General features: G+C 39.7%; 1 protein-coding gene across 1 annotated transcript in view; it reads right to left on the bottom strand.

Moving 5' to 3' along the window:
* Positions 1-12,737, bottom strand: part of CPQ (carboxypeptidase Q) — a 140,667-nt gene extending 127,930 nt beyond the window's left edge. The window contains exon 1 of the mRNA XM_085053264.1: positions 12,662-12,737. The gene's annotated coding sequence lies outside the window, so the exon portion shown is untranslated. The remainder of the gene's footprint in view (positions 1-12,661) is intronic.
* Between the last annotated feature and the right edge of the window lie 4,214 nt (positions 12,738-16,951).

The raw sequence follows: 16,951 nt of genomic DNA, 5'->3' as shown, positions 1-16,951 counted from the left end.
AGAACAAGAATCAATGGAAGCAAACTGGAACATATTACATTCCATCTGAACACAAGAATGCACTTCTATTTTTTTTTTTTTACAGTGAGGATGGTCAAACACTGGAAGAGGTTGCCCAGAAAGGTTGTGAAATGTCCATATGGGGACATATTCCAAACCTGTCTAGGCATGGGCTTGGACTACCTGCTGCAGCCAACCCTGCTTAAAAAGGCAGTTTGGACTAGAGCTCGAAAGATGTATTTCAAACTAGATCTGTGATTCAGAATATGAAAGGAGACAAGAGACATGAGCTGAAAGGATTATTAAAAAATCAAGGGAGAAAGGTTCTAAGTATGTAGAAGAAAAAGAGAAATTAAAGGCAGAAAATAAGTCTTTTCCAGCTCAAATAAATACAGAAGTGAATGAAACTTACAGCACAATACTAAGCAGGTAGCACCAAGGGTGTCAGAAGATACATTTATTAGTAGCTACTTTAAGGATGCTCCTACCTATTGTCTGGTCCATTAGTCTGTACCTAACTGCTGTCTTTTATTCTAAAGGGCAAGCTCATCAGGATCTTCATCTTTTAATGGTGCTCTTATATACAAAAAGAGCACACCCAATCTTTAACCAGGCTAACTGTTGTTACCACCATTAAAATCATTACAACATAAATTACTTCAATGTTACAGATGGAAAAGAATAAGAGAAAGAGGACAAAAGAATCTCTCAGATGAGAACACTGTCTACAGCAATCAGATAACAGAAAGAGGAGCAGAGGGCACAAAAATACAATAAACAAACCTAGAGCACTGCTTCTTCTCCAGTGTGGCAAAGTTTTCCCAAAATCCCAGTTGAAAATACAGACAAAAGGATACAGAGAATTCACAGGAGCCATGGTTATGGGAAATGAGGAATGAAAACAATAAACTGAGGATATTAACCACTTAATTGCTAGAGATCTGCTATATCTGCAGAGTATCTATCAGTTTCCTAACCACCATTTGATTTTCCTTCAGGGAATGTAAGAAACCTTGAAATCACACAGTGGTTTTGATGACATTAGAATAGACTGAAAAGCCCCAGGGTAACAAACTAACATGCTGCAGAGTGATGTCTGATATATTTAATAGCACTAGAAAAAAGTTTGTTGTGACAGCTGTGGAGTAGGATGGCTGGAAGGCTAGGTGAACTTGCAAAATGAGGAGGAGATTTCTGCCTAAAAATAAAGTAATGGAGTTCTTACATCACTTATAAAGATAAGGAGTAAGGGTGGATGGGGTGGGGTGGAGGGAAGTGGGGGGGAAAGACAAGCTTTATGATCTTGAAGAGTGAAGCAGAAAAGCAGACATTCCTCAAAGACTTCTTTTCCAGAATTGTCATAATTCCTTGTCTGGGAGAACATTTAATCAGTTGGAAAATCTTGGGTTTGGGAACACACACAGTCAAAACTATCATTTACATTACAAAGTCCTTAGAATTAGCCTCTTTACACGTAAAACTAAGGTAAAGAAGAGTACAACACAACATGTATATAAGGCTTTGGATAATCTTATTACTTGGACCAAAAAGTCTAAAACACCAAAGGAAACACCTACGCTGTCTTACTTTTACCAACTTCAGAACTATTCTGATTTTCTACAACTGAAGATATACACTGAAATCCTTGAAAAGATAAGTGTGACCTATGACCATATAGGCTCTAGTAGTGATACTGACTTATGTAGACAGAACAGGAAGTGAAAAGTTTAAAGAACTCTAACTATTAAGACTGAGAAAGTCCAAACATTCCAAGAGACACTGCAGTCATAGCTCCCCACTTGGCAGAAGTTCATATCCTATTTATAGTCAGTATGGGGGAAGTACTATTGCTTAACATAGAAATGAAGTAGCAAAAGGAGCCACTCTTCCCTCGCTCTTCACCTCCAATCCTCAGAATAGTAACAGGCTACCTTGATATATTTTTATTCAGTAGCTGCTGCTAAAATGGATGGCAACAACCCTGACGAATCACAACCATATCCATGTGCAGAGTACTGTATCAGCAAAGCCACAGAAATGATCAGTCAGCTACTTCTCTAAGAAGCAGTGTGGCCCAGACAAAAATTAAGTTAACAATAACAAAAAAAACCCATAACCACTGAACAATGTCTCAGCCACATAGCAGTTGATATCATTCTTCTTAATAAGCATGCAAAATACAGTTCTCAAAAGGGAGTACATTATCTTTTCAGAGGCAAAGATATAAATTTAGTCGGATTTTTTAGATGAGAACTGAAGAGAACAGTAATACATAAGAATGGAAGATGGTTAGGAAACCATGACACCAAAATACAGTGTTTTTCATATTACAATAAATGCCAAAATATATAGCTAAAGCCAGCTGATGGTGTTGAAATACAACTGAGGGGAGGACGGAGAAAATTATTTTGGACAATTAAATTAACACATACAAGAATAGGGCTGCAATTACACTAACTGGTATTCTTATGCTCAACTTTGTTCAAAGCCAAAACTATTGCCCTAGTGTAAAATGCAATACAGGTATCTTGTATCTTTTCACAAAATTCAGAAATTGCCAAGAAACAAACTCTTTAGAATTGCGTATTTTTCTCTCAGCCTTTCCTACAGGTGAAAAGCACTCCCTTTTTATTGAAGCAACAGAATAACCACAGAAATCTTCTCTTACAACCTCTTCTGTACTTTCTCATCTGAGGAGATGAATTAGGCTGTGAAAAAGAATAAAGCACCCAAAAGAGAAAAACAAGAGGCCACAAATTAATGAGCACTAAGGACAAGAATTGCCATCAAGGCCCAATGCTTAAACTTCTCTCACCCAAAATTCTAAACTAAGTTTCATCTTGAAAACATGTTCAACAAGACATCTTATACCCTGTATTAAGTTAAATCATTCCCACAAATCAGATGTTAAATATTTTCTTTCTGAGTTTTTTATTGAAAGACTGGCAAACTGCATCCAGCCAAATGATGAAACTTATCTTCCCACCAGGAGGAAGCCAATGACAGAAGGTATGAGCCATAAGCAAATGATCAATCCATATCTCTGGCTAGCAAAAGCTGCTAAAATTGATGGACAGACACTGAATAGGAGCAAACCAAGTTTTGTTAGCAACAGTCAGTACAGGGCTGTTACTGTCAAAAGTTGATCTGCCACTCCTGTGAAAGCCAAAAGGAATCCCACTGTAATGCATCTGGCACTCACAGGCACTTCTTGGTGTGCCTCCAAGCAGTGTTCCAGCAGAAGGCTGTTCAGTCCTACAGAACGTGTATGCTCTATGGTGCTCTAGATTTTGGCCAGAAAATACGAATACTTTGAGTTTCTTCTTCCAACAACTAAATCTGTTTTAAAGGCGACTACGTGTTACCTACTAAGGGTCACGATACTGGCCAAAACAAACCACTAAATTAAGCAACCTTAGTTAATAATTATGTAATGCATAACAGGAGTGCAACAGACCAACTTTTCTAATGAATTTTAACAAAAATCACACCAGATATTTGCCGCTACATGTATATTATAATACCACTCCAGAATTAGAAACTTAGAAATTAAATTCTTTGCATTTTCATATATGACAAGAATAATATGCCTCTATGACAACACATCTACAAAGCACTTTTTGCTTTGTATATGGAACAAAATTTTTCATTTTAAGTAAACAAGTTTAGAGGAAAGTTATACACATTAAACACTTAAAAAAAAAACCAAAAAAGGGCAATACTAACATTTTTAGAAGTATCCAGCCATTTCAGCTGCTTTACTCCATAAATCTTTGATCCCAATGTACAGACTATAAGTAGCACAATTCCAAATTAAGTCAATAATCATTCAGCAATGCTGTATATAAGATATTTAAAAATATTAATAAACAAAATTTCCTGATTAAAATAACTGTAACTTTTCTGAGTATCTTTTTCATTTTTCAGGTTTTTTCATACAGTCTGTCTCTACAGTCACAAGAAAAGGTAAGTTCCTCATACTGCTACAGTAAACAGCAATCAAGTGGTTTTGTGAAGCTGAGAAATCTGGTCAACATATTGCTAGATTTGTTAAGAACTTATATATTAGTCTTTCCCCTCTTTTTTGTCGGATACACCCCGTGAATCTTCCCCTTCCATAGCAACAAAGGATGAATTTGTAAATACAACTATATGAAAAAATGCAGGACCACGATTTTCTCATTAGAATTGACAGAAAAATTACTTTTATAATGCACATATTTCTTTACTTATATTAAGTGTGGGAAAGGATATTAATTTCAATGAGATATATTATGAAGTATGTAATTTATGATTTCATCATGTTCACTAGAGCATAATACTGATACTCAAATATCACACTGTATTCCAACATATCAACATCAGAAACAAGTCGCTACAGTTCAGTGGCAATGTACAACTGGGGCCACCATCCTACTGCAGAACGCACTGAAATGTGAAGGAAGAAAAAAAAGAAAAGCTTAAAAGCTCAAATGTAACAGACTGCTAGCAAGATAAATACAGTTTACTTAAAAGAGCTTGAGAAAAATCTGGTTTTCGGCCAATTTTCAGAAATAATTTAGCAAAACCAGACCTCTTTCTGATGTGGAAGAAAACTCTTAACACCACTTTTTCATCAAAGCTACCCCTCAGTGCAGCACATATTTGATCATGGAGCACTACAGTTACCATGCATAAGGCAGTTCTGATTCTGTATTTAACTTCTAATTACTTTTTACTGCTATTTAAAAGATAAAAATTATCAAACCATTTTGCTATTGCAGTACAAAAAAAGTCAGCCATGACAACAGACATATATCTGCATTAATTTTTTTCACGAAATGTCCAACACATCCCTGTTATCATCAGGGTTCCCAGTGCTACCGACTGCACAGACACACTGGGAGAAACATGCCTTACAACTACAAACTGCTATTGCAGGTGACAGCCACAAACTCCTCCTGGCTTTGCTGGCCAAGTTATGCCTGGTACACAACTCTTTAAATTGATATTTAGATACAGTGCTATCAAACTGAGCAAGGAGTTTAGGGAATTAAGACATCTCTGGCTTTGATCCTACCTCCAAAATAGCCTTCTGCAAGCACAGTTTTGGGAACACAGCCTTAAAATGTTTCTAGTCACAAGACCAACCATTGTGGAGACAAAGTTTTGCAGAAACAAACTTGGAGCACTCTACTTTGATTTACCTATAAATGTTGATTTTCAAACCCACACATTTGCCCAGTCATAACTGTGTAAAATTCAGAGGCCTTTATCCATAGCATGAGTAAAGAGCTGTCTAATATTTGGGACTCCAGTTTTACTAGTGTGAGTTAAAAATGGACCCTCTGCATCCTTCAGTAAATCCAGATGTTGCAAATGTCAGTCTCTGAGTAATTAAATGCAATTCCAAGTTAAAATGGAACCGGTATTAGAGGATCATTTAAAATGGAAACCAAGTGTATCACATGTATCAGCTTGCAAGCAGAGGCAACTGATGAAAATAGTAAAGAAGTCAAAGATACTTCTGAATGAAAGAGCAATAGTAACTTCATGTGAAGTCTAAGTGCTGATCCTTTCAGGATGATGATTTCACGACATGTGGCTACACTTAACGTTTTGGTCCTGCTCCCTTATGACAACTTCCCAGTTATCCCCTGAAACACACTAATGGCAACAATAACCCTACACTCCTTAATCCATGTTTACCAAGTCCTACTTGTTGAGTACAAAGTACTTATATATAAACACCTGGAGAGCAGGCAAGGTCAACAAGAAGCCTACATTTCTCCAGTTAATCCTATTAATTCCTAGATTAAGGCTTTTTTTACAGCAGTTACCTTTTGTTTTCAGAAGAGCAGCTGAGTTTACAGTTACCCACAGTCGCAGTGATGCTTGCAGCAAGCAGCCCAGCTGTTATTGCACCACGGCTGAAAATGTTTTCCAGGGAAAATAGCTGACTTCCATCCTTCCTATATCACTTGTCTGTAAGGACAGGCAGTGTAACACAGCGTGTCTCATTTTGCTAATTTTGGGTGGTAGCATTAGACAGGTGCCTACTCTAATTATTATTTATCCAGTAAGCATCTGTTTTTCTTATTTAGAGTTTGCATACTGAAAAGCACCCAATAGTTATTTTTATATAAGATTCTTCAAAAGAACTTTCCTATGCTCCCATTCCTGTCTTCAGCTGCTCAGTTGGGCTGCATGTTCTGGATTTTCAGGAAAGTCACCATAGAATCATAGAATGGTTTGGGTTGGAAGATATGTTCAAGGTCACTCAGTCCAACCCTCCCTGCAACAAGCAGGGTCAGCTCCAAGTAGATCAGGTTGCTCAGAGCCCAATCCAACCTGACCTTGAATGTGCCCAGGGATGGGGCATCTACCACCTCTCTGGACAACCTGTTTTAGAGTTGCATCACCCTCAGTACACAAAATTTCTTCTTTATTTCTAGTCAAGCTCTACTCTCTTTTAGTTTAAAACCATTACCCCATTACCCCTTGTCCCATCACAACATGCCCTGTTATAAAGTCTCTCTCTGTATTTATAAGCCTCTTTCATCGCCAGATTTGCTTGAACAGTTCAAAACTGTACAACTACCAAAGAGCCCAGTAGAATCCATCTGTATTGGATACACTACATTTGGCTATGCCAGGTCTCTTAATGACTGTAGTGTACACCAGAGAGAACTGCAAAGCTAGATGTATCTGCCGACTTGGGCGGCATCAGTTGCTGGAAAGCACATCTGCCCTCATTCAGTTACTCTCTGAAGGGCAGCCAGAGAGACATTTCTGCTCACTACCACTCTTTCTGCAAGTTTTCTCTTCAGCTATAAGGCCTAAGTCCAAAATGAAGCACAAATCACAGACCCAAGCTGCTGTAGCAATGTATATTAAAATCACTGTATGTGTATTTTACCAGCCTATGGACTAAGTGGGACACAGATTTGGATCAGTTGTGGCTTAAGTCCATCTAGATCCCAGGTATGGTCGTTGCTGCCCTTCAAATTGCCATTCACTTGCATCAGAACCTTGTCCATATGAACAGCTAAGAACCAATCCATGAAAAACATTTTTGCTTTGTTTGTAGAAATTAATAATGAGCATTAGCACCAGGAGGTTACTGCTAAAGAGAAAATGAAAATGTACTACTCAGAGGAAGATTGGAATGCCCAAGTCCCTGCACTCTGAGTAGCAGACAGCTCTGCTCTTTCTACCACCACTGCCACCTGGGTGAGAATGGCTGACCAAGGGCCTCTCAGGTGGTTGGGCTGGAAAACTCTGCAGCAGCTGCAGGTAAAACAGACAAGGGCAGTAACCCAGAATCTGCATAGAATTTTCCAAGCCTATTCCTGAGACTTTTTTTCATTTGAAAAACTCTAGAGATTCCTAACTCAACCGCTATTCAAAACAACCAAACTGAACAAGTAATTAAAATTGAGCTGACTTTGTTTTCCTTCTTGGGTATCTCACAGTGCATTGCTGAGGTAGAAATTGTCTGCTCTGAGTATTTTTCAGCAGTACTGAACAGATTACCTGAGATGTACTTGTCTGCTTTACCTAGTTGTCATAGGAGAAAATATTAATAGCCCACTGCAGCATACAGAATCAATCTTAAAGACTGATCATATGATCAGTCTTAAAGAAATTAGTAACTTACATTTCTTTCTGCTTCCAAAGTAATAAAGATTTTCATTAAACTAAAACTCCAAGAAGTGTTTCACAGTCTGCCACAAAAGAGCACTTGTGTTTTGTACAGGAGAACATGACCAGGGAGAGAACTAGAAGATCAGCCCTGTGATCCAGAATAGTATAAATCAACAGAATCAGAAATGCTAATATCAAAACCTGTGCAGAGTAGAAGGGAAAACCATTTAAGATAAATCAAATTTATGCTCTGGCCTGCAAATGTAACAGACAAAATAGTGAATGCTTTCTCAATGGAGCCTATTAGGTCAGATCATACTTTAAGACCTCAAAAAAGAACATTTCTTTCCCAAATTACTATTGGCATATGCATAATAATATATAAGCCCCTTTTGTAGGGCTACTTGAAACACAAAATTCCTTTGGACTCGCTTTAGGTAAATTCAGAGTCAAGTGCCTCCTCTGGAAAAAAAAAAAACCAGTAGCAAAAAATTAAAGGCACAGTATATTAATCTACATGTAGCAGATGAAAGCTAGAAAAATTGGGGCAGGGCAGTAGAGTGGTCTCATTCCCTTTCATACAGAGTGTTCAAGCAGGAAATGTACTATTACTACATTTAAGTAGAAGATTCACTCACCTTAACCAGCAACTTGAGAAAAAAGAAAGAAAAAAGTTCAAAGAACACACAGACAACAATAGACTTAAAACCAGAACTGTTTTCTCATATCAGTACTAAAATAGGCTTTAAAAGGGTGACAACAATTCTCAGTTGGAAAAGATGCTGCATCTGTGGTGTCATAAATCAGGTTTGGGCAAATCCTGAGCTTGTAGAAACTCTCACTGTTGTGCTGAATGCAGGATGGTCACTCAGGCAAGTTTAAAATAATCTTAGTTGTTTATAATTCCTATGATGTAAGAAACATCTATGATAGGTGACCTGGCATTAACCTCCTCTTACTATAACATAATGATAATTGATTTAAAATTTATCTTAGAGAACAGAGATAAATTTGACTGGTATTTTTCCTTTTTTAAAACAGCATTAGTATTCTTCCAAAGTCAGGTTATAAGATCACAGGTCTTTTGCCATACCTCTGATTGCAGTGCATAGTCCAGTAAAACATTTTGCCAAAATACATAAATTCTTAGAGATGTATTTTAATCTACATGTCAGTTCATTAGATACTTCTATCAAGTCTCTTTTGGCAGCAACAGCACCAAAGGGATTTCCACATTTTTCTCTCACCCACTGTGCAGAAAATTCATAGAAGAGATGTATGTTACTTAGACTTAAAGAGTCTGAGAAAATACTGCTATTATTAATGCCAGTACAGAAAAAAAAAAAAAGAGAATCCAAATGAGCCAGGTGTCTGAAGATGTTCCATTAAATAAAAAAAATAGGTAGATAAATAAATAAATTAAAAGCAAACCTCCTACCATTGGTCCCTTCTCTCAATCTCAAAATCAGAAATCAAGTCCCTTGTAAGATCAAGGTACCCAAATTATCATTTTTTAAAACTACAGTCTAACAAGGTTAACATTTTTCTCAAGCTGACATACAATTTTTTCCTGTATTGTAAAACTGAAATAAAAAAGAGCAAAGCATTCTTCACAGATTCTGTCATAAATAGTGAAGCAGTAATTGGCATTTAAGAGATTACAAATCCAAGCTAAAAATTCACTATTGCCATTGCAGAGAAAATGTAAGTGACTTGGGGTCAACTGAAGGAAGAACTTACATTTATTTCAGTACTTTGAGATTATTGCAGACATTTGGAAACAAAAAAGTGAAAGATTACTGCAATGCAGTTTTTGACAGATAATATTTCCTGTTGAGACAGAACAGAAAGAACTGTAGAGCTTCAAGATTGTAATCATTTCGTACATTTCTACCCACAAAGTACTTCTTTAGGCAAAATATTTCACCCCTGCAGCTGCTACCTCTTAGATGTACTGCCATCCTTCATCTTCATCCTCCCACAGTCGGAAAAAAAGGAAGAAATGACATGGCAAAGTTTTCAATCCTAAACCAAGAAAGTTTTATACAATATAGCAGGAATACATAAAAAAAATCCCATGTGCATTATGAGTCTGTGCAATTATATCAACAATAAGATATTCTAAGTTGCTTCCTTTCTCAAATCAGCATTAAAGACACGCAGGTATTTGCAAAACCGTGTTATAAAACAAATACGAATTTACATGAGCTTTCCCTAACAGATGTCTCCCAACAGGGGTCAATGCCAGGTTGTTCTTCTCCAGCCCAGATTTGCAATCTGTTCTTATCCGATTCAGTATCTTATTGTTTTGCTGTTCAAAGAATTATATATATTTTAAATACTAAGAAACAAGATCAGGTAAGACAAAGGCTTTGTATGAATCACTAAAGCTGTGGTGGCTTTGATCCAAGTTTATCTGCACAGACTTCATCTGAAAGACAGAAGTTTGGGTAAAGTAAAACTGATTGCAAGGGACAACAGATAGACGCTATCCAAGATAGGGTGGATATGTCTAAGGGAATTAGACAAAATTTAAAAGGAGACAAGAGGCATAAGAACTCTCATAGCAGGCTTTGTGGGGTTTCTTTGTGGAAATAAGGGTTTGACCTTTTATTAAAAATAATAATCTAACAGAGGGAGCAGCAGACAAGACTGGAAGGTTGATTTTAAGAATTGACAGTAGGTAAGCATGAGAAAGACTTTTAATAAAAGCATTCATTCTCTAAGAAAATTAACCAGAACAGAATCAAGGCCAACTTTTGTCACCCTAACTTAAATCTTACAAATTTTCACAAGCTAAAATAGAGAAATACATTACAGACAGATGAAGACATAAGCAGTTATTTCATTTTCACACTATAGTACAGTGTAGACTATGTAGTATAGACTATGTAGTCTCTTCTACAGCCACACCAAGTATTGTTTTGTAAGAAGAAACACTCACATACTCCCCTTTAATCAATAGATTACAACCATCCTACAACAGTTCTAGAGAACTACCTCCAGAAACAGTAAAAACTAATCCAATTTTGAGTAGAGTGAAAACGACAGTCAAAATTTTGAAAATTAGGGCTCACTTAATAAAACATCAGGATTTAGGCGCCTTATGGGTATGGCACTGTCTGAGAAGGTACTTTTGGTGCTTAGGCAGCACTTATGAAAGTCAGGTCCTCAAAATATTGCAGTTTGAAGGACGAAACAAGTAATTAATACACAAACAGAATTCTTGTACTTGTATCTTGAATTTCTTTTGAAATTTCTGAGTTCTTTTGTAGTTCTGAGCACAATTACAACTTGGCAGATATAACCACTACATTCAAAATGCTCCTTCATATATAATGCTTCCTTCGTCAAATCTGATTCAGCCCACTGAACTCACTTTTTTTCATGTTTCTTGATATGTTCTCTATATTTTATATATTAGTTTTGTAATATGTACATATTTATACATTTTATGTATTTTAGTATTTCCATAAATATGTATATGCATATTCACATATATAAAAATTGCATATGTTTAAAAAAATTATTCTCTTATGTACTTTTCCCTTTTACATCAAATTGAAAAAGGTAGTCTATGAAGAATAAAGACCTGTCAAGACAAACCTAATGGGTACTAGTTACCAGTTTCTTATGCTCAAGCACTGCACCGTTTTATATGCTGGGACCTCTTCACTATAACATGTGCTGTAAAGCATAATTAAATATCTAATGCACCCAGTCTGGTAATTACGGGGTTTATCTCTTTGCAGTGATGTAGCTTGTGGTCAGTGACTGCTGTCAACTTTGCTCATTTCAGGATTGAGGCAGAGCATCATGCCTTGTCTGACGGTGACCATGCATCCCCCAGGCACTGCGTGACTGCCAACTTCGAGTCCATATTTGTTTTTAAATTGAGAGGAACAAGAGGGTTAGTAAGGATTTCGTGTCAAAGAATCCCAAAATCAATGAGGTTGGAAAAAACCTCTGAGATCTTTGAGTCCGATCTCTGACCGAACACCCCCACATCAACTAGACCCTGGCGCAAAGTGCCACATCCAGTCTTTCCTTAAGCACCTCCAGAGATGGTGACTCCACCACCTCCCTGGGCAGTCCATTTCAGAGTCTAATCACTCCTTCTGTGAAGGAATTCCTCCAAATGCTCAACTTAAAACTCCCCTGACACAGTTTAGACCATGTTCACTTGTCCTGACACTTGTTACCTGGGAAAAGAGACTGACCCCCGCCTGGCTACAACCTCCTCTCAGGTAGTTGTAGAGAGCGGAAAGGTCCCCATGAGCCTCCTTTTCTCCAGGGTAAATAACCCCAGCGTCCTCAGCTGCTCCACAGGACTAGTGCTCCAGACCCTTCACCAGCCCTGCTGCCCTTCTCTGGACACGCTCCAGCCCCTCAGTGTTTTTCCTGAGTACTGAGGGTTACAGAACTGGATGTAGTATTTGACGGGTAGCTTCACCACTGCCGAGTCCAGGGGGACAATCACAACCCTGGTCCCGCTGGCCACACTGTTTCTGAAACAGGCCAGGATGCCACTGGCCTTCTCGGCCATCTGGGCTCACTGCTGGCTCACGTTCAGCCAGCTGTCGACAAGCACTTCCAGATCCTTTTCCACCGTCCCGCGATGAAATGTCGGAGCTCCTGAAGTGTGGCCATGCTGGGGTCAGTCACCCCTCCAGCAAAGGGCGAACAGAGGATACAGCGAGGTGGTCCCGACCTCGCTGCCAGGCTGGGCAGGGCCGGGAGCAGCCGGGGCTGTGGCCCAGCGGCCGAAGGCCCCATTTCGGGAGGGGTGAGGGGTGGGGAAAGGCAGCACACACTGCAGGGCTCTAAAGCAAGACAAGGAACCGAGGCCGAGCCCCGCCGGGACGCCGGGAATGGCGACCAGGTGCCCCTCCTCCGGAGCCTCCCGAGAGAGCGCTGCAGCCCGGCCGAGGGGCGCCGGCAGCCCGGGGGGACTCCCTGTGCGGGGAGGGGGAGGAGGAGGAGGAGGAGGAGGAGGAAAAGGACGGATGAGGCGGTGGGCAGAGCAAACACGCACCTTTCCAGTGCAGATGGGGCAGCAGCGCCGACACAACCCTCACTCAGCCCCGGGCGGCTGCGGCCGGCGAAGGAGGAGCCGCCGCGGGGCTGGGAGGGGCCGAGTCGGCCGCTGCGCCCCCGGGCCCGCTGCTTCGCAGCCCGCCCCAGGCCTGAAAAACATCATCCGCCACCACCGGGTTCTCCAGGGGAGTGAGAGCTTGAGTGCGAGGGGCTGTGAGGGTCCTGAAGCACTGGACCATGTTGCCCAAAGACGTTGTGGATGCCCCATCCCTGGAAATACTCAATGCCAGGTTGAATGGGGCTCTGAGCAACGTGATCTAGTGGAAAGTGTCCTTGCCAATGGCAGGGGGTTGGAACGAGATAGTCTTTAAGGTCTCTTCCAACCTGAACCATTTTATGATGCTGTGATGAGTGCATCTATAAAAGATTGCACTTTTATAGGGAATGTGTGATGGTGGTGCAAGGGTACACGGAAAATGGATGAAGCACTAGGAGCCTTTCCTGCTGGCTGCTCAGTGGCAGCACCCTTCTCCTGAGTATTTTAGACCATGGCTATTCTTGTGTAGTTCATTGATGTTTCGCAGCTGTCTAAGAGCCTTTCCTGCCTTCACACTGCTGGGAACTGAGGCAGGGCCACTGCTCCTCAGATGGTGGCTGCCTGCAGAAATAACATTGCACTGATTTAAATAAAGGTGTGTTTATAAAAACACTTAGGTAAATGAGTGCAATTTCTTCTGTAGATAAGATCTTAAAATACAAACATGGGTCTTAATCTGCAAACACTTGAATTAAAGCTCTCGTTTTATTCTGTTTAAGTCAATGGGACTACCCAGGTGCTTAGAGGTAAGGCTTTTTAGGATCAAAGCCCCTGGTACGTTTCCAAAAAACTACTGTAGCAGGAAGACATTGAAGAATTTCCCTCTAATATTCAACAGTATTCCAATATTCATGCACTTTCTACCTCAGTGAAATGACTGTTATACTAATGAGCTTCATGGGTGTGTACCTTGAGGAGGGGTTTGAAACACATTATTGTAAGATAATGGCTGATCCTGCCAACCTGACTCCTCCACCTATTTATTTGAGGTGACTCATTTGTATTTTTTCACTTGTATTTTTCAGTACAGAATCTGAATGGTATGTTTTTGCAGCTGGGGCTGAGTCCTCTGCAATACAGATCAGGAAGCATGCTGGTGGTATGAAACAATACCTTTCTCAAGCTGCCCCAGTCCTTAACAGTCCTGTTCCATTGAGGGTAACAAAATAACTGCTTCAACAAAAATGTTACACAAAGAAAAGGCTGTCAGAGATTTGCCTGTCTAGCCCCTTCTGTCCTGCACATTCTGTATCTTCTTTACATATAGTGCCCTATAAGCTGTGTCTATCTAGTACTGTATCTCTGGAAAGAGATTATACAGTGATTAATGTGATAAATGTGTCACTGAAAGTCATGAGAGAAAATAGTCCATACTCAAAAGTTTGGCTGTTGTACCCACAACACCTGGAATTTAATGTGCAGCGTTCCTTTTCACTTTCAGCAAGAGAGAACATAGGACATGTCTTCATGAACAAGGTCATGTAAAATTGTACTTGCAGTATATGAATTTAGGATTTTGGTTGATTCACGAGAGTGATTTCTTTTCTTTGCTCCACTGTGCAGCCAGCAGGAAAGTCTCCTCATACTTCGTCCATTTTCCATGTGCTCTTGCACCACTGTCACACATTCCCTATAAAAGTTTGCTCCCTTTACAATTAAATCACTTCACCCAACTGGCTTCCCATTATTTGTTCCTTAACCAGCTTCCTCTGTTAATCCTTCTATACCAAGAAGTCAAAAGGAGAGTGATAATAGGCCATCTTTTTTATTCCTTCATGAAATAGTCAGAAGGATGGAGATATCTTGATGTGGCTGTCATTAATCCCAGATCAGAGGGTAGAGAACTCACTGCTGTAGTCTCCTGCTGTCCTTGCCAGAGTGCCAATAGCAAGTAAAAAGGCATAACAACAAAACCTAGAGCTCCACTCCTCTTCAGCCAGCAACGTGCACAAATCTGTTTACAGGTTTGAAACACATCAATACCCATTGAGCCTCAGGAAAGGTATTTCCCATACATCCATCTCTTACATGATGTTCTCTATTTTGCATTATTCACTAAATACATAGATTTATTTGCAACTTCAGGACTTTCGGATTGCTTGGTTTTCCCTACACAGGATTGTAATTATAAATCAAGGAGAGGCTGGAGCTGAGGAGTTTCACAGACTGTAGAGACTGCTATGCTGGGCAAAATCCTAGCCCCCCCCATGCAGAAATCATCTTTGTCATCCATCTTGCGTATTCTTTAACTCATAAAGACAATCAGGTGCTTGAAGGTCCCTGTATGGATGCATCTTTACAAGACTGCTGTGATTATAATGATAGAAACAGTGTCAGAGTAAAGAACTTACTATTAAAGAAAGGGATTGGATATACATGAATGTCAAAAATAATGAAAATTATCTGCTTGTAGCTTGGTGCTTCAAGGAGTAAGCTGGTATCTAACTACTGGAAAGGGAAATTCAACCTAAAATGAGTACATATGACACCTTTTGCTGCTGGAGGTTTTCACCTCCTATTATACAGTATATGAAGCAACTGGTGGAGTGTGCTGTTAGGCACAGGACACTGCTTGAGTGGGTCCTGAACCTCTTCCTGATGGACAATCACCTGTTTCTCCCTTCCCAGAATGGGGGTTATGTGATGCTACTTTGCTGTGCTTTGATTTTTCACTCCACTTAGACTGCATGGCTTTTGGAGCAAGGACTGCTTTGGTTGTCCTCCAAACTTTATTGAAGTCTCTAAAATGTGACTGTATTAAAATAATAAGAAGAAATCACAAGCATATTCACATACTAATTATTATGCAAAGTAGGGAGGGGGAGTGAAGAAAGTATGAGATTCCTTTGTAAAGCTGCCAGCACAGGTCCAAATACAAAAGGTGTTTGAAGTGAGAGCACACTGTACCAGACTGAAGGAATTACTAATATACCAGTTCCCCTTGTTAAGGAGTATGGTCTCAATTTTTATTTTATGACATTTATTTACTTTAGCATTGCATTCTTTATTTTTTTACTCAGTCTCCCAAAACGCTCCTCTAGGACCGCATTGGATTTCAGTATCATTACAAGATGTTTTCTTCATTTAAAGTTTTTCTCTGTTGCTTTGTACTGTAGGCAGGTGAAAAGGGACTGCTAATTAATGCAAACTTCAGCTTTTATTTTCTCTTTTTTTCAGTTAAAGGAGCTGAAAATAATTCCTCCTAAGTTTCAAAGAATCATTGTTCTTCACTTCTTTGTAGGAAGAAGTGTTTAAGCTTGATCCTGACTTGTATGTCTCCATTTATGCAGCCTAGCAGTAAATAAATATATCCTAGTAATGCATAGAACAGGGAAAAAAGTCAGGTCACTGTGAAAGAAAAACAGCAAGCACCTCAAAACATGTATTTTTCTACACAACTCTGTTTGCTTTTCTGCTGCTGTGTCAGAGACTTGTTTTTTCCAGGTATCAAGAGAAGATCATCAGGCGAGAACAGAGCATCTGCCAGTAGGGGGTTGGTGGGGTATACTTGTTTGGGACACATCTTAGCTATGGGCTGCCAAGAGCAATGCACGTTTGCTGTCAAAAGTCAGCATTAGTTGCCTCAAGTTTCTATGCATTGCTGATATAAGCCAACAAAAGTTGATACAAGCCAACAAAATGAGTCCTCTCCTGCCAAAGTGAGATCTCCTCTCTGAATAACCCCAGCCAAGATAGCCAGTAGCAAAATGCCACTGTATACAAACTCCTGGCAACTGCAATCCCTTCTGCTGTTACAGCGTCTCAAAAAAGCCATGGTGAACACACATGCTCCAGGGACATAAAAATGTCAGCAACTCATGACTCCACAGAAGTTCTGGCAGCAAAACTTGCTAGTAAAACATAGCCTGTCAGGGTAATTTCTCCTGTAGACTTCTTTCTACAAGTTTTCTTACAGGGGCAATAGGTTTGCCATACCACAGACAGGGTTTTGGTAAAAATTGGTGGAATGTGTTCCCACTTGAATCTCCTTATAAACTGTGTGACTTGTGCTGCCATGGATGGAGAACAGAGCATGGGCACCTGATGTAAAACCAGATGTGCAAGGAGCATTCCCTGTGCATTCTTATGGATTTTCAGTTTTCAGGTAGCAATTGGTCCAGCAACATACAATGGGTCTCCCTCCATTCCTGGGTTTACAAAGCAAAGGTATTTAAATGTCTGACATCAATC

The sequence above is a fragment of the Lichenostomus cassidix genome, chromosome 2, assembly GCF_008360975.1.
Source record: "Lichenostomus cassidix isolate B80296 chromosome 2, HeHo_3.0, whole genome shotgun sequence".
NCBI classification, from domain to species: domain Eukaryota; kingdom Metazoa; phylum Chordata; class Aves; order Passeriformes; family Meliphagidae; genus Lichenostomus; species Lichenostomus cassidix.
Note: the sequence above shows the minus strand (reverse complement) of the source record. Positions and strands in the feature narration are given on the sequence as shown.